This window comes from Emys orbicularis, chromosome 6 (assembly GCF_028017835.1).
Source record: "Emys orbicularis isolate rEmyOrb1 chromosome 6, rEmyOrb1.hap1, whole genome shotgun sequence".
Taxonomy (NCBI): domain Eukaryota; kingdom Metazoa; phylum Chordata; order Testudines; family Emydidae; genus Emys; species Emys orbicularis.
Window position 1 is genome coordinate 96,928,028 of NC_088688.1, and position 13,092 is coordinate 96,941,119.

A 13,092-nucleotide genomic window follows, 5' to 3' on the forward strand; every position below is an offset into this window, starting at 1 on the left:
ATACCAAACCTACTTTGAGGCTCGGAACGGATACTCCCATTGACTGTACTGCCTGTAAATCTCTCCTCTTTTTCCTCCAAGAAGCTTTCAAAACAAATTGATTTTTGCAGTGTTGCCAGAAATGGTGGACAGATGTAATATGCACACTTAAATGTACTTGAGAAAAAATTACTCTGTTAAAAGAGAAACAACTGATTTTTTTATTTTTCCCCTTCATCAATGAAAGGTTGCCATAAGGGTGCTGAAGTTTTTCCATAGTGTTATCGTAAATCTTCTCTTTCAAGGCCTTAATCTCACTGCCATCATTCTTCCATTTGAGGAAGATTAGCTGCTATTCCCTAAGCATATGAGAGCTTTTCTTAGTTGCCAGATGTGCCACTGTTCACTGATCCAAAAGACTGAATACAATCTCTCCCCAACACTTCCAATCACTTCTTGCCTGGGAAGCAGGGGACTGGAAATCAAAGTCAAGTCTGTCACTAAGCTATTAGGATAGCCTTCGATTTTTCATTGTCTTGAAAGCCATCACAATGGTTAGCTCAGTCAGAGGACACAGAAAAAGACCAGTTAATAGACAGTACAATAAAAAATTGTTCAGAAAATTGTGCACTCTGAATTAGATATACTGGTCATTGTGAATAAGTGAGAATTTATCAAAATTACGGTATCTAAGTTACAGCAACTGCCTCCTATGCTAAGCACAATATTACAGTATTTCTAATGACACTGGGTGGTAAATCTTGACTTTTTTAAACAGTGAAAAAAATATAACAACTTTTCTTGTAATATTACTCCAAGTGGAGAAAGGCCTGTTCTATGATAGTACTATAAGGTTTTAAGTTAATGTCTATCTTTCCTTGATTGCTTTAATATGTATACATATATATAATTATGTTTTGGTTTTTTTTTTAAATACAACACTAGGTAGATGAAAGATAATGGATCACCACAGTAATCTCTGGTGTAACCATTAACATCAGTGAAACTACATCAGAGATAAATTTGGCCCTATATAAAACTTTGTCACCATCTATCAAAAATGCTTCTCTACTAATGTCAAAGGCATCAGTGCTACACCTGTGACTCTTATTATGTGGAAGTCTTTGCATTCACTGAAAATTGCTTACATGTCACTGTTACTAAAACATCACATTTTTCATGGTCATTGAACAGTGAAATGAAAGGTATTTACTGTTCCTTTATATGAAAGCACAAAGGGTTAAATTCACAAGAGGAACTTACACACAGCATTTTCAATGCCTAATTTTTAGGCATCCTGCTGCCTAGTGAATCCAAAGCCCCCAAGCGAGGCTCCCTATACAATGCATGGGAAGAGTTGCGGCACCTAAGAATGTAATCCACAAAAGCCAGCAAGCTGATCAGGGAGCTGCCTAAACTAGCTAATATGAAATTCTGAGGAGAAGGGTGGGTCCTATGCCATGCCTCTCAAAGGGACTTCAATGCCTAAGTCGGGGTGGAGGGAGGCACCATCCTCTTTTTGGAATTCACAGTTGTGCACCCTCTCCTGTAGTAAGAACATAAGAATGGCCATACTGGTCCATCTAGCCAAGGATCCTGTCTTTCAACAGTGGCCAATGCCAGGTGCCCCAGAGGGAATGAACAGAACAGGTAATCATCAAGTGATCCATCCCATGTCACCCATTCCCAGCTTCTGGCAAACAGAGGCTAGGGACACCATCCCTGCCCATCCTAGCTAATAGCCATTGATGGACCCATCCTCCATGAATTTATCTAGTTCTTTTTTGAACCCTGTTAAAGTCTTGGCTTTCACAACATCCTCTGGCAAAGAGTTCCACAGATTGACTCTGCGTTGTGTGAAGCAATACTTTCTTTTGTTTGTTTTAAACCTGCTGCCTATTAATTTCATTTGGTGATTCTTAGTTCTTGTGTTATGAGAAGGAATAAATAACACTTCCTTAATTTACTTTTCCACAACAAGAACAGGAGTACTTGTGGCACCTTAGAGACTAACAAATTTATTAGAGCATAAGCTTTCGTGGGCTACAACCCACTTCTTCGGATGCATATAGAGTGAAACATATATTGAGGAGATATATATACACACACATACAGAGAGCATGAACAGGTGGGAGTTGTCTTACCAACTCTGAGAGGCCAATTAAGTAAGAGAAAAAAAAACTTTTGAAGTGATAATCAAGATGGCTCAGTACAGACAGTTTGATAAGAAGCAAGTGTGAAAATACTTACAAGGGGAGATAGATTCAATGTTTGTAATGGCTCAGCCATTCCCAGTCTTTATTTAATCCTGTGGATTAAATGTTTGTACATTTATTCCCAGTCTTTATTTAATCCACAGGATTAATCCTGTGGATTAAATGTTTGTACATTTATTCCCAGTCTTTATTTAATCCACAGGATTAATCCTGTGGATTAAATGTTTGTACATTTATTCCCAGTCTTTATTTAATCCACAGGATTAATCCTGTGGATTAAATAAAGACTGGGAATGGCTGAGCCATTACAAACATTGAATCTATCTCCCCTTGTAAGTATTTTCACACTTGCTTCTTATCAAACTGTCTGTACTGAGCCATCTTGATTATCACTTCAAAAGTTTTTTTTTCTCTTACTTAATTGGCCTCTCAGAGTTGGTAAGACAACTCCCACCTGTTCATGCTCTCTGTATGTGTGTGTATATATATCTCCTCAATATATGTTTCACTCTATATGCATCCGAAGAAGTGGGTTGTAGCCCACGAAAGCTTATGCTCTAATAAATTTGTTAGTCTCTAAGGTGCCACAAGTACTCCTGTTCTTTTTGCGGATACAGACTAACACGGCTGCTACTCTGAAACTTTTCCACAACAGTCATGATTTTATAGACCTCTATCTTATCCCCCCTTAGTCGTCTCTTTTCCAAGCTGAAAAGTCCCAATCTTATTAATCTCTCCTCATACGGAAGCTGTTCCATACCCCTAATCATTTTCGTTGCCTTTTTCTGAACCTTTTCCAGTTCCAATATATCTTCTTTGAGATGAGGTGACCAGATCTGCGTGCAGTATTCAAGATGTGGGCGTACCATGGATTTATATAGAGGCAATATGATATTTTCTGTCTTATCTATTCCTACTCCCAACATTCTGTTCACTATTTTGACTGCTGCTGCACGTTGAGTGGATGTTTTCAGAGAACTACCCACAATGACTCCAATATCTCTTTCTTGAGTGGTAACAGCTAATTTAGACCCCATCATTTTATATGTATAATTGGAATTATTTTTTCCAGTGTGCATTACTTTGCATTTATCAACATTGAATTTCATCTGCCATTTTGTTGCCCAGTTAGGTGCCTTTGCCCTTTCTCATGAGAGCTGAGGAGGAAAATATACCCCCTTATAACTTAATGGTTAGAGCGCTCATTAAGACATGGGAGACCTGGATTCAATTCCCTCCTCTGCTTAATGTGGAGAAAGGACTTGAGTCCACCATCTCCTAGGAGGTATCCAAACCTCTGGGCTATGGGATATTCTGGAGTAGGGTGTTCTCAGTTTCTCCTGTTGGAGCTGTTCCACTGTATCTAAAAATTTAAATATGCATTTGAGCTGGGGGACTTGACCTTGGGTTGATCACATCACAGGGGGAGTGTGCTAACCATTGGGCAATAGAGTCATTCTCACTATCTGGCCCAATTACTATTTAATTATTTGTACACAGTGGCACAGTTTCAGCAGGATAGATTGAGAAATTCATGTCACAGAATTTCCTGTAACCTAGTGGTTTAGGACCCTCTCCTAGCATGGGGGAAATCTAAATTCAAATCCCTGCCACAAATCAGATAGGGGGGAAATTAAACCCGAGCCTGCTATATTCTGGGCTAAAAGTTATAAGAAGGGAGGGAGGCACCACCACCTCCTTCCCCATTGTTTTGTGTGGGACCCAATCAAGTAGGCAGTCACAGAAGCCACCTACCAAATTGGGCCCTGCAGGGAAGATAGGTGGGGAATGTCTAGTTTGAGGATGCCGCTGGGGCTTAGATGTGAGTTAGGTGCCTAGAGTGAGGCAGTTGTGTGCATGCTCATTAGCACATTTTTAGGGATCTAGGGGACTTTATCAATAAAAATTTAGGTACCTACAGATTTAGGTGGCAGCTGAGTGGTGGTTTTGAGGATCTAAATTTTGGATATATGCACCTGAAGTGGCAGTTAGGCACCTAAATCCCTTGTGGATCTCCCCTAGATTTGTATGTGAAAAATATACATTTAATGAAGTGGCTAAAGTATATCAGTGATTCAATGCTTAATCTAATAGGAAGTAATATATAAGCAAGGCTTTGGAAAAACCATTACATTTTCTCTTTGCAAAAGGTTATAATTTGCACATGTAAGCCATTATTTTTTCCCAACATCTTTATGGTTTTGCTTTCCTAAAAGAGTAGCTGAGATTTGGGACGAGTATGCTCTGTCACTACATTGGCCATGGTCATGGTGACCATGGTCCTCCCCTTTTTCCTTTCTATGAGTATGTGGATCATAATTAATACAATAATCAAAATACAAATATTCTATTAGATACATTCATAATATGCTGAAAAATATATACGTATGCAAAAAGATAGCACATTTTGTTTTTCTATTCATGCAATTTCTATGATCCTAATTCAGGAAGGTATCCCCATTAAAACAGGATGTTTAAACATATATGTAAGTCCTACACATTCAGTAATGGACTTAAGCATGTTCTTTAATGTCCTGAATTGGGTCCTCCCATTATTAAAAATACGCACTTTATCTAGCTTTATAGTAAAATAATACACACCTCATAATTATTTCTTACTATAAATATATTATCTAATTACTCACAACATGGGTAAATATTTCCTTTGCCGTAATAGTGTTTATATTAAATATAAAAACATTCACAGACTGTTCAAATGCCAACATTTTTGAAGACTGTTGATGTGACTGAGTCAGTCTGAGTTTGAGTGAGTTTCTTAACAGACCCATATACTCCACAGAACAAAAGAAAAGGGGAGGACCCGCTGGGCTAGTTCCACTTCACTGTCTCCTTCCCTCTTGCAGTCAAACCAGCCTCTGTGCAATTCTGCTTGAAGGCCCTGGATGTCAATTCTCAAAGAAGCCAACTATTCTCATGGAGTTGGCTGTGAAAAACCTGATAGTTCTCAGCCATTTTCACTCCAGTTCACATGCCCCATGCTCCTCCTGTCCCTTCCTCCAGGCTTGGCTAGCAAGCACATGCCATCCTGCCATTGACTGGGCCCTCAATAGCAGCATGTTTATCTCTCCGTTCATAGGGTCAGAGCCAGGAAAGGAATGTTACGCTGTTTTTAGATAGGAGCATGCTGTGCTGAGTGATTGTTCCTCAGTTTCTCCGCCATGAACACTGCTGCTTTTCGGCACACATTGTAGCCACAGAGGGGGTCTACACTGCAATTAAATACCTGCGGCTGGCCCATGTCAGCTGCCTGGAGCTTGCAGGGCTTGATTTTAGGGGCTATTTAATTGTGATGTAGACCTTCGGGCATGAGCTGGACCCCAAATCTGGGACCCTTAAGAGTCTAAAGGAAATACTCCCAAGGGAGAATATTACTTTATAGCTATCTTTCACCTCTGCACAATATGTACACCACATTTACGTGGCACTGCACTGATTTTCCCACGTCCATACACTATTACTAGGAGATGAACACACAAGTCTGGATATAATACATTTCACTTGAGTAAGTAACAGTAGGCTATAATATTTTCCTTACTACTGTGTTTGGTAATGTTTTATTTATGCAATCTTAGTTTTGCTGCATTATAGAATGTCTTGTAGAGTATTCAAATTAATACATTTTTAAAAATGCTGAGGTCTTAAGACCTACAGTCACTTTATTGATATCAAGAGCTTCATTCTAAGCTTGTACTCAAACTATGGCATCTGTTATGGTAAACTTCTGCTTCAGGCTTCATTATATACACAAGGTAATGCAAATATTTCATAATCTCTGCTAAGACCATCATGTGTTGTTGCTTACAAATAAGAGATGAAAAACTGAGATAAATTAAACAAAATATGTTTAAATATTGATGAGGCATGAATCTTAAACCATTTGGAATTTTAGATAAATATCTTAACATTCAGGTGCTTAGTGGATTCCTTGGTCTGGACATTAAGGCAGAACTATCATGACACTAGTTCTTTCTGGGAAGATTTTCAGAGCTTTGTGCAATGAGGGAGCTGCTCAACATGTACAAGTACTCATTGTGTACACAAAACATCACTGCAGAAGTACTTTGGGTAATGGATTTTATTGCATGATTGATTTTGGTTTTCTAACAATATCATCTAGCGAAGACTCTGATTTTTTATGTATTTTATAAATGTAATTGTGTGAACAAGATTATACCAAGCAGCTTCTCCTTACCCACAATGCTAAAAATAAAAATCATATTCAAACACTGCATAGCCTCCATCATAATCCTTCCTGCCCCAAAAGCTAGATAGACTTTCTAAGGCACTTGAAGGCCAACAACTTTGGGGTATTTCAAAACATGTGTGAGGAAGAGTAAATTCTAAAATTAAAGGCCCCTGTTGAAAGATACCCTAATGACAGGCCCACTCTTTTAAACTGAAGTGATTCCAGCTTGAGCGTCTTTGGGCAGGAAGAGAGACTGTCTCTCCAGTAGGCAAATTCCAACCCATTTAGGGTTTTAAGTCAATACCACATCTTAAACCCTACACAGCAACCAATAAGAGCCAGCACAGATCACTGATGTCACATGCTGCCAGTGAAATACACGACATAAAAGGAATAGTCATCCTGAAAAACCATATTTCCAGATGCAAATTCTACACCTACTATTGTTATAATTAACCCTTGAGGTTACTATAACAAATAGATTAGATGGAAAAATGTTCATTTATCAAGTTGTTCACACTGAACATTTGACAGCACTTTGTGTCTAGCCCATTACATCGTTTTATCAATAGTACATTACTCCACCTGTTTCATACTACTAGCATGATGATGCCACACTCATGTAATGCTCTGGGATAGTTCACTATGCACTTTCCCTCCTCCCACTAGTAACAGCTGCAGCAAAACTGAAATTCAGGAGGCAGCAGGTGTTGTAGGAGCAGCAGTGATCTGTATGCTCTGTATAACCTGTATGCTCAAAAGGTCTGTTACACTCACCCCCCCGCCCCTGTCTCCTCTCCCTCTTTGAATACCTGTGAAGTGGCTTTCCCCCACCCCTCCCTCCTGGAATGCTTGTGGGATGAATGGGCTGCTTAAACAACTGGAAGATCAGAAGAGCTCCTAGATAGACAAGATGTCTGGGACTCTAATTAGGCAGCACCCACACACCCAATGCATGGACACTGCATGGACACTGGCTGAGGTGGAGTGTGACCAACCAGACTCAGCCAAGTCATCTCTAGTCGCAGGCCATGAGGACCAGGTTCTTAAAAGGGAAGGGGCCATGTGCTCAGGGGTGCACCTCACAAGCTTGTACCTCCCGTGAAGGCCCTTCGCCCGGACCGCCTGGCCAGTGGATCGCTGCGTTGCATTCCATCGTGCCTCAGGAAGACATACCTTCATCACGCCATCCATCGCTGTGGGACACTTACCTTAAAGGATGCTGACATCTCCAGTGCTGTGCCTGTCCTGGGAGCGTGAGTATGCGAGTGTGAGTGTGACACCCTCCCCCACCCTTCTTTTGAGTTTAGCTATCAATATAATAAACGTGCTGCTTTCTGCCAAACTCTGGTGGGTCATTAGTTCTCCCTAAGCTTACTAGGTGACCCAATTTCGGGTAACATTAATGGTGAGACTAACTATAGATTACCGTCGGATCAATGCTTGCACCCCACAGCGGGCTCCAGTGGTGGCAGACATGACTGCATTGTTGGAAAGTATTCCGCCCGAGGCAAAGTGGTTTTCAGTGATTGATCTAGCAAACTGCTTCTTTGCCCTGCCCCTAGCTCCAGAGAGCCAAGACCAATTTGCCTTTACCTTTCGCAATACCCAGGTTCACCCAGGTTCCCCAGGGATTCCACAGTTCCCCCATGCTAGCCCACCAAGCTGTGACTAGCACCCTAGATACTCTGACCCTCTCTGACTGGCCATGGGACTCCGGAGGGAAAATGGGTACACTGCAGACAACTCAAATGAGCAGGGTCTGCCGCGGTGGGAGCACTGTGCTAATTTGTTTCGAAGCTTCTATCTTTCAGCCTCCGAACCAGAACAACAGGAGAGCTGGTACCAGCTGAAGAGTTATAAAAATACCATGGTTATAATGTCGCGACAAAGTCTGTGTTCTGTGTTGCATGTTCTGTGTCTGTCTCTGGTGGGTGTCCTGTGCTAGCATTGGGTCCAGAGAGAGAGGGGATACTACATTAGACAGGGTAAATGCCTTTTCCTCTATTTCCGCCATCTCCAACCAAATTATCAATATCCACGTCTGTCCAAAAGACTTTGGTCCCCAGAGCATCAGGTTTATTTTTTGTTAGGTTCTCTAATAATCATTTTGTTGTTAAGTTTTGTTATTGATACATTTGTATTAGTTACATTTTCCATGACAACTGTGGTACTCCTACAAATCTTATTTTTGTGTGTATTTAAGGGTTAGGGTTGATATTTATTGTTTGATGGCTATTCATAGATTCATAGATTCATAGATTCTAGGACTGGAAGGGACCTCGAGAGGTCATCGAGTCCAGTCCCCTGCCCGCATGGCAGGACCAAATACTGTCTAGACCATCCCTGATAGACATTTATCTAACCTACTCTTAAATATCTCCAGAGATGGAGATTCCACAACCTCCCTAGGCAATTTATTCCAGTGTTTAACCACCCTGACAGTTAGGAACTTTTTCCTAATGTCCAACCTAGACCTCCCTTGCTGCAGTTTAAGCCCATTGCTTCTTGTTCTATCCTTAGAGGCTAAGGTGAACAAGTTTTCTCCCTCCTCCTTATGACACCCTTTTAGATACCTGAAAACTGCTATCATGTCCCCTCTCAGTCTTCTCTTTTCCAAACTAAACAAACCCAATTCTTTCAGCCTTCCTTCATAGGTCACGTTCTCAAGACCTTTAATCATTCTTGTTGCTCTTCTCTGGACCCTTTCCAATTTCTCCACATCTTTCTTGAAATGCGGTGCCCAGAACTGGACACAATACTCCAGCTGAGGCCTAACCAGAGCAGAGTAGAGCGGAAGAATGACTTCTCGTGTCTTGCTCACAACACACCTGTTAATACATCCCAGAATCATGTTTGCTTTTTTTGCAACAGCATCACACTGTTGACTCATATTTAGCTTGTGGTCCACTATAACCCCTAGATCCCTTTCTGCCGTACTCCTTCCTAGACAGTCTCTTCCCATTCTGTATGTGTGAAACTGATTTTTTCTTCCTAAGTGGAGCACTTTGCATTTGTCTTTGTTAAACTTCATCCTGTTTAACTCAGACCATTTCTCCAATTTGTCCAGATCATTTTGAATTATGACCCTGTCCTCCAAAGCAGTTGCAATCCCTCCCAGTTTGGTATCATCTGCAAACTTAATAAGCGTACTTTCTATGCCAATATCTAAGTCGTTAATGAAGATATTGAACAGAGCCGGTCCCAAAACAGACTCCTGCGGAACCCCACTCGTTATGCCTTTCCAGCAGGATTGGGAACCATTCATAACAACTCTCTGAGTACGGTTATCCAGCCAGTTATGCACCCACCTTATAGTAGCCCCATCTAAATTGTATTTGCCTAGTTTGTCGATAAGAATATCATGCGAGACCGTATCAAATGCCTTACTAAAGTCTAAGTATACCACATCCACAGCTTCTCCCTTATCCACAAGACTCGTTATCCTATCGAAGAAAGCTATCAGATTGGTTTGACATGATTTGTTCTTTACAAATCCATGCTGGCTGTTCCCTATCACCTTACCACCTTCCAAGTGTTTGCAGATGATTTCCTTAATTACTTGCTCCATTATCTTCCCTGGCACAGAAGTTAAACTAACTGGTCTGTAGTTTCCTGGGTTGTTTTTATTTCCCTTTTTATAGATGGGCACTATATTTGCCCTTTTCCAGTCTTCTGGAATCTCTCCCGTCTCCCATGATTTTCCAAAGATAATAGCTAGAGGCTCAGATACCTCCTCTATTAGCTCCTTGAGTATTCTAGGATGCATTTCATCAGGCCCTGGTGACTTGCAGGCATCTAACTTTTCTAAGTGATTTTTAACTTGTTCTTTTTTTATTTTATCTGCTAAACCTACCCCCTTCCCATTAGCATTCACTATGTTAGGCATTCCTTCAGACTTCTCGGTGAAGACCGAAACAAAGAAGTCATTAAGCATCTCTGCCATTTCCAAGTTTCCTGTTACTGTTTCTCCCTCTTCACTAAGCAGTGGGCCTACCCTGTCTTTGGTCTTCCTCTTGCTTCTAATGTATTGATAAAAAGTCTTTTTGTTTCCCTTTATTCCCGTAGCTAGTTTGAGCTCATTTTGTGCCTTTGCCTTTCTAATCTTGCCCCTGCATTCCTGTGTTGTTTGCCTATATTCATCCTTTGTAATCTGTCCTAGTTTCCATTTTTTATATGACTCCTTTTTATTTTTTAGATCATGCAAGATCTCGTGGTTAAGCCAAGGTGGTCTTTTGCCACATTTTCTATCTTTCCTAACCAGCGGAATAGCTTGCTTTTGGGCCCTTAATAGTGTCCCTTTGAAAAACTGCCAACTCTCCTCAGTTGTTTTTCCCCTCAGTCTTGATTCCCATGGGACCTTACCTATCAGCTCTCTGAGCTTACCAAAATCCTCCTTCCTGAAATCCATTGTCTCTATTTTGCTGTTCTCCCTTCTACCCTTCCTTAGAATTGCAAACTCTATGATTTCATGATCACTTTCACCCAAGCTGCCTTCTACTTTCAAATTCTCAATGAGTTCCTCCCTATTTGTTAAAATCAAGTCTAGAACAGCTTCCCCCCTAGTAGCTTTTTCAACCTTCTGAAATAAAAAGTTGTCTGCAATGCAGTCCAAGAATTTGTTGGATAGTCTGTGCCCTGCTGTGTTATTTTCCCAACATATATCCGGATAGTTGAAGTCCCCCATCACCACCAAATCTTGGGCTTTGGATGATTTTGTTAGTTGTTTAAAAAAAGCCTCATCCACCTCTTCCACCTGGTTAGGTGGCCTGTAGTAGACTCCTAGCATGACATCACCCTTGTTTTTTACCCCTTTTAGCCTAACCCAGAGACTCTCAACACTCTCAACTATTGCAGCATCAAACTTGGGCCTCATTTTGTTTGTCAATGTATCCAATTATCGTAATGGTGATGGTTTTATTGTATTCCCAATTATTATAATTGTGATTGTTTGCATTTGTGTTTATATTATATCTGGTGTTAGTCAATTGTAATGGTTTTAGTTATATTCATCTGGTTATAACTGTTTGGTTTGTTTGCAACAGATCACCGGTGTCCTACAACACAACTACTGTAATGATCATAGATCAAGGGGCGGAGTGTTGTAGGAGCAGTAGTGATCTGTATGCTCTGTATAACCTGTATGCTCAAAAGGTCTGTTACACTAACCTCTCCCCCCGCCCACCTTGTCTCCTCTCCCTCTTTGAATACCTATGAAGTGGCTTTCCCCCACCCCTCCCTCCTGGAATGCTTGTGGGATGAATGGGCTGCTTAAACAGCTGGAAGATCAGAAGAGCTCCTAGATAGACAAGATGTCTGGGACTCTAATTAGGCAGCACCCACACACCCAATGCATGGACACTGCATGAACACTGGCTGAGGTGGAGTGTGACCAACCTGTCCTGGGAGCGCGAGTATGTGAGTGTGAGTGTGACACCCTCCCCCCCCTTCTTTTGAGCTTAGCTATCAATATAATAAACGTGCTGCTTTCTGCCAAACTCTGGTGGGTCATTAGTCCTCCCTAAACTTACTAGCTGACCCAATTTCGGGTAACAGCAGGCAGGCATGTGCCCAGAGAGTAAGAGAGTTGAATCTGAGCATGTTTAGTGCTGGTTTACAAATTCAATGGGACTGCTCACATGCTTCATTTTAAATATGTGACTAAGTGTTTGTAAGACTGGGGCCTGTATCCCCTTTCCTATGTCTAATCCCAGCCCAATACTGGATCAAGAATCTGACCAGCTGGGCCAAGAGCCACTTGGGATAGGGCCATAGCCATTATGAGGACCTTGAAATCCTGAACTGAGAAGAATCATTGTCCACATGGATGCTGAGGTTGCCAAGGCTTTTGGAATATACAATTACCCAGGCTGCATACACAAAAGCAATTCGGTGCACAGGAAAATAAAAATAGAAGTTATGACTTCACATGCATTATGTGAAACTTCTCTCAGCAAGGGAGCTTTGAAAATTTGCCCCATATGAAGACATATGCTACCCACCCACATTTACAGGTGGGGAACTTGATGAGGCTAGCAGTGAAAGGGGGACAGTCCCAATGGCAAGGGAGGGGGACACTCACCAAGGGACAATAGGTAGCTCCTCACCTGGGGGTCTCTGGCACCCATTGGACAGCTGGAGTAGAGAGATGCTGGTTGTCCAGCATTTCCTAGATCCCAGGATTTAGCCCAGCACAGGGGCCATGTGGAGCCTCTTTCAGCTCCGTTCCAGCAGCCCACCCGATGCACCCAATCTAGCAATGGGAACCCAGTTTGACAGATGCTGCGGGTCTAGCCAATCACCAGTTTAGAGGGTCAGGAAGGAATTTTTTTCTCCCATGGGACAATTGGCAAAGGACTAGGTAGTTTTTTGTCTTCCTCACAGCACCTTCAAGCCACAGTGGGTTGAGTAGGAATGGGCTTAATATCTAACTCAAGTACTGGGATGGAGTTGTTTATTCCTCTCAACTTACAGCCAGTTTCCAGTGCGGTTACAAGACTAAAAGGACCTGGGATTTTGGTTTTGGGCCTTGAGCTCATTGATAGGGCCAGACCTTGTGGCTCTTGTGGGCCAAGCTCCCCACCCTGCTGCACCCTCTCAAGGGGGAGGTGCTAGGACCAAGAGAAAGCGGAGTCCTGGCGGGTAGGCTGAGGAGAGCTTACCCTGCGTTATGGGTTATATGGGAAGGAG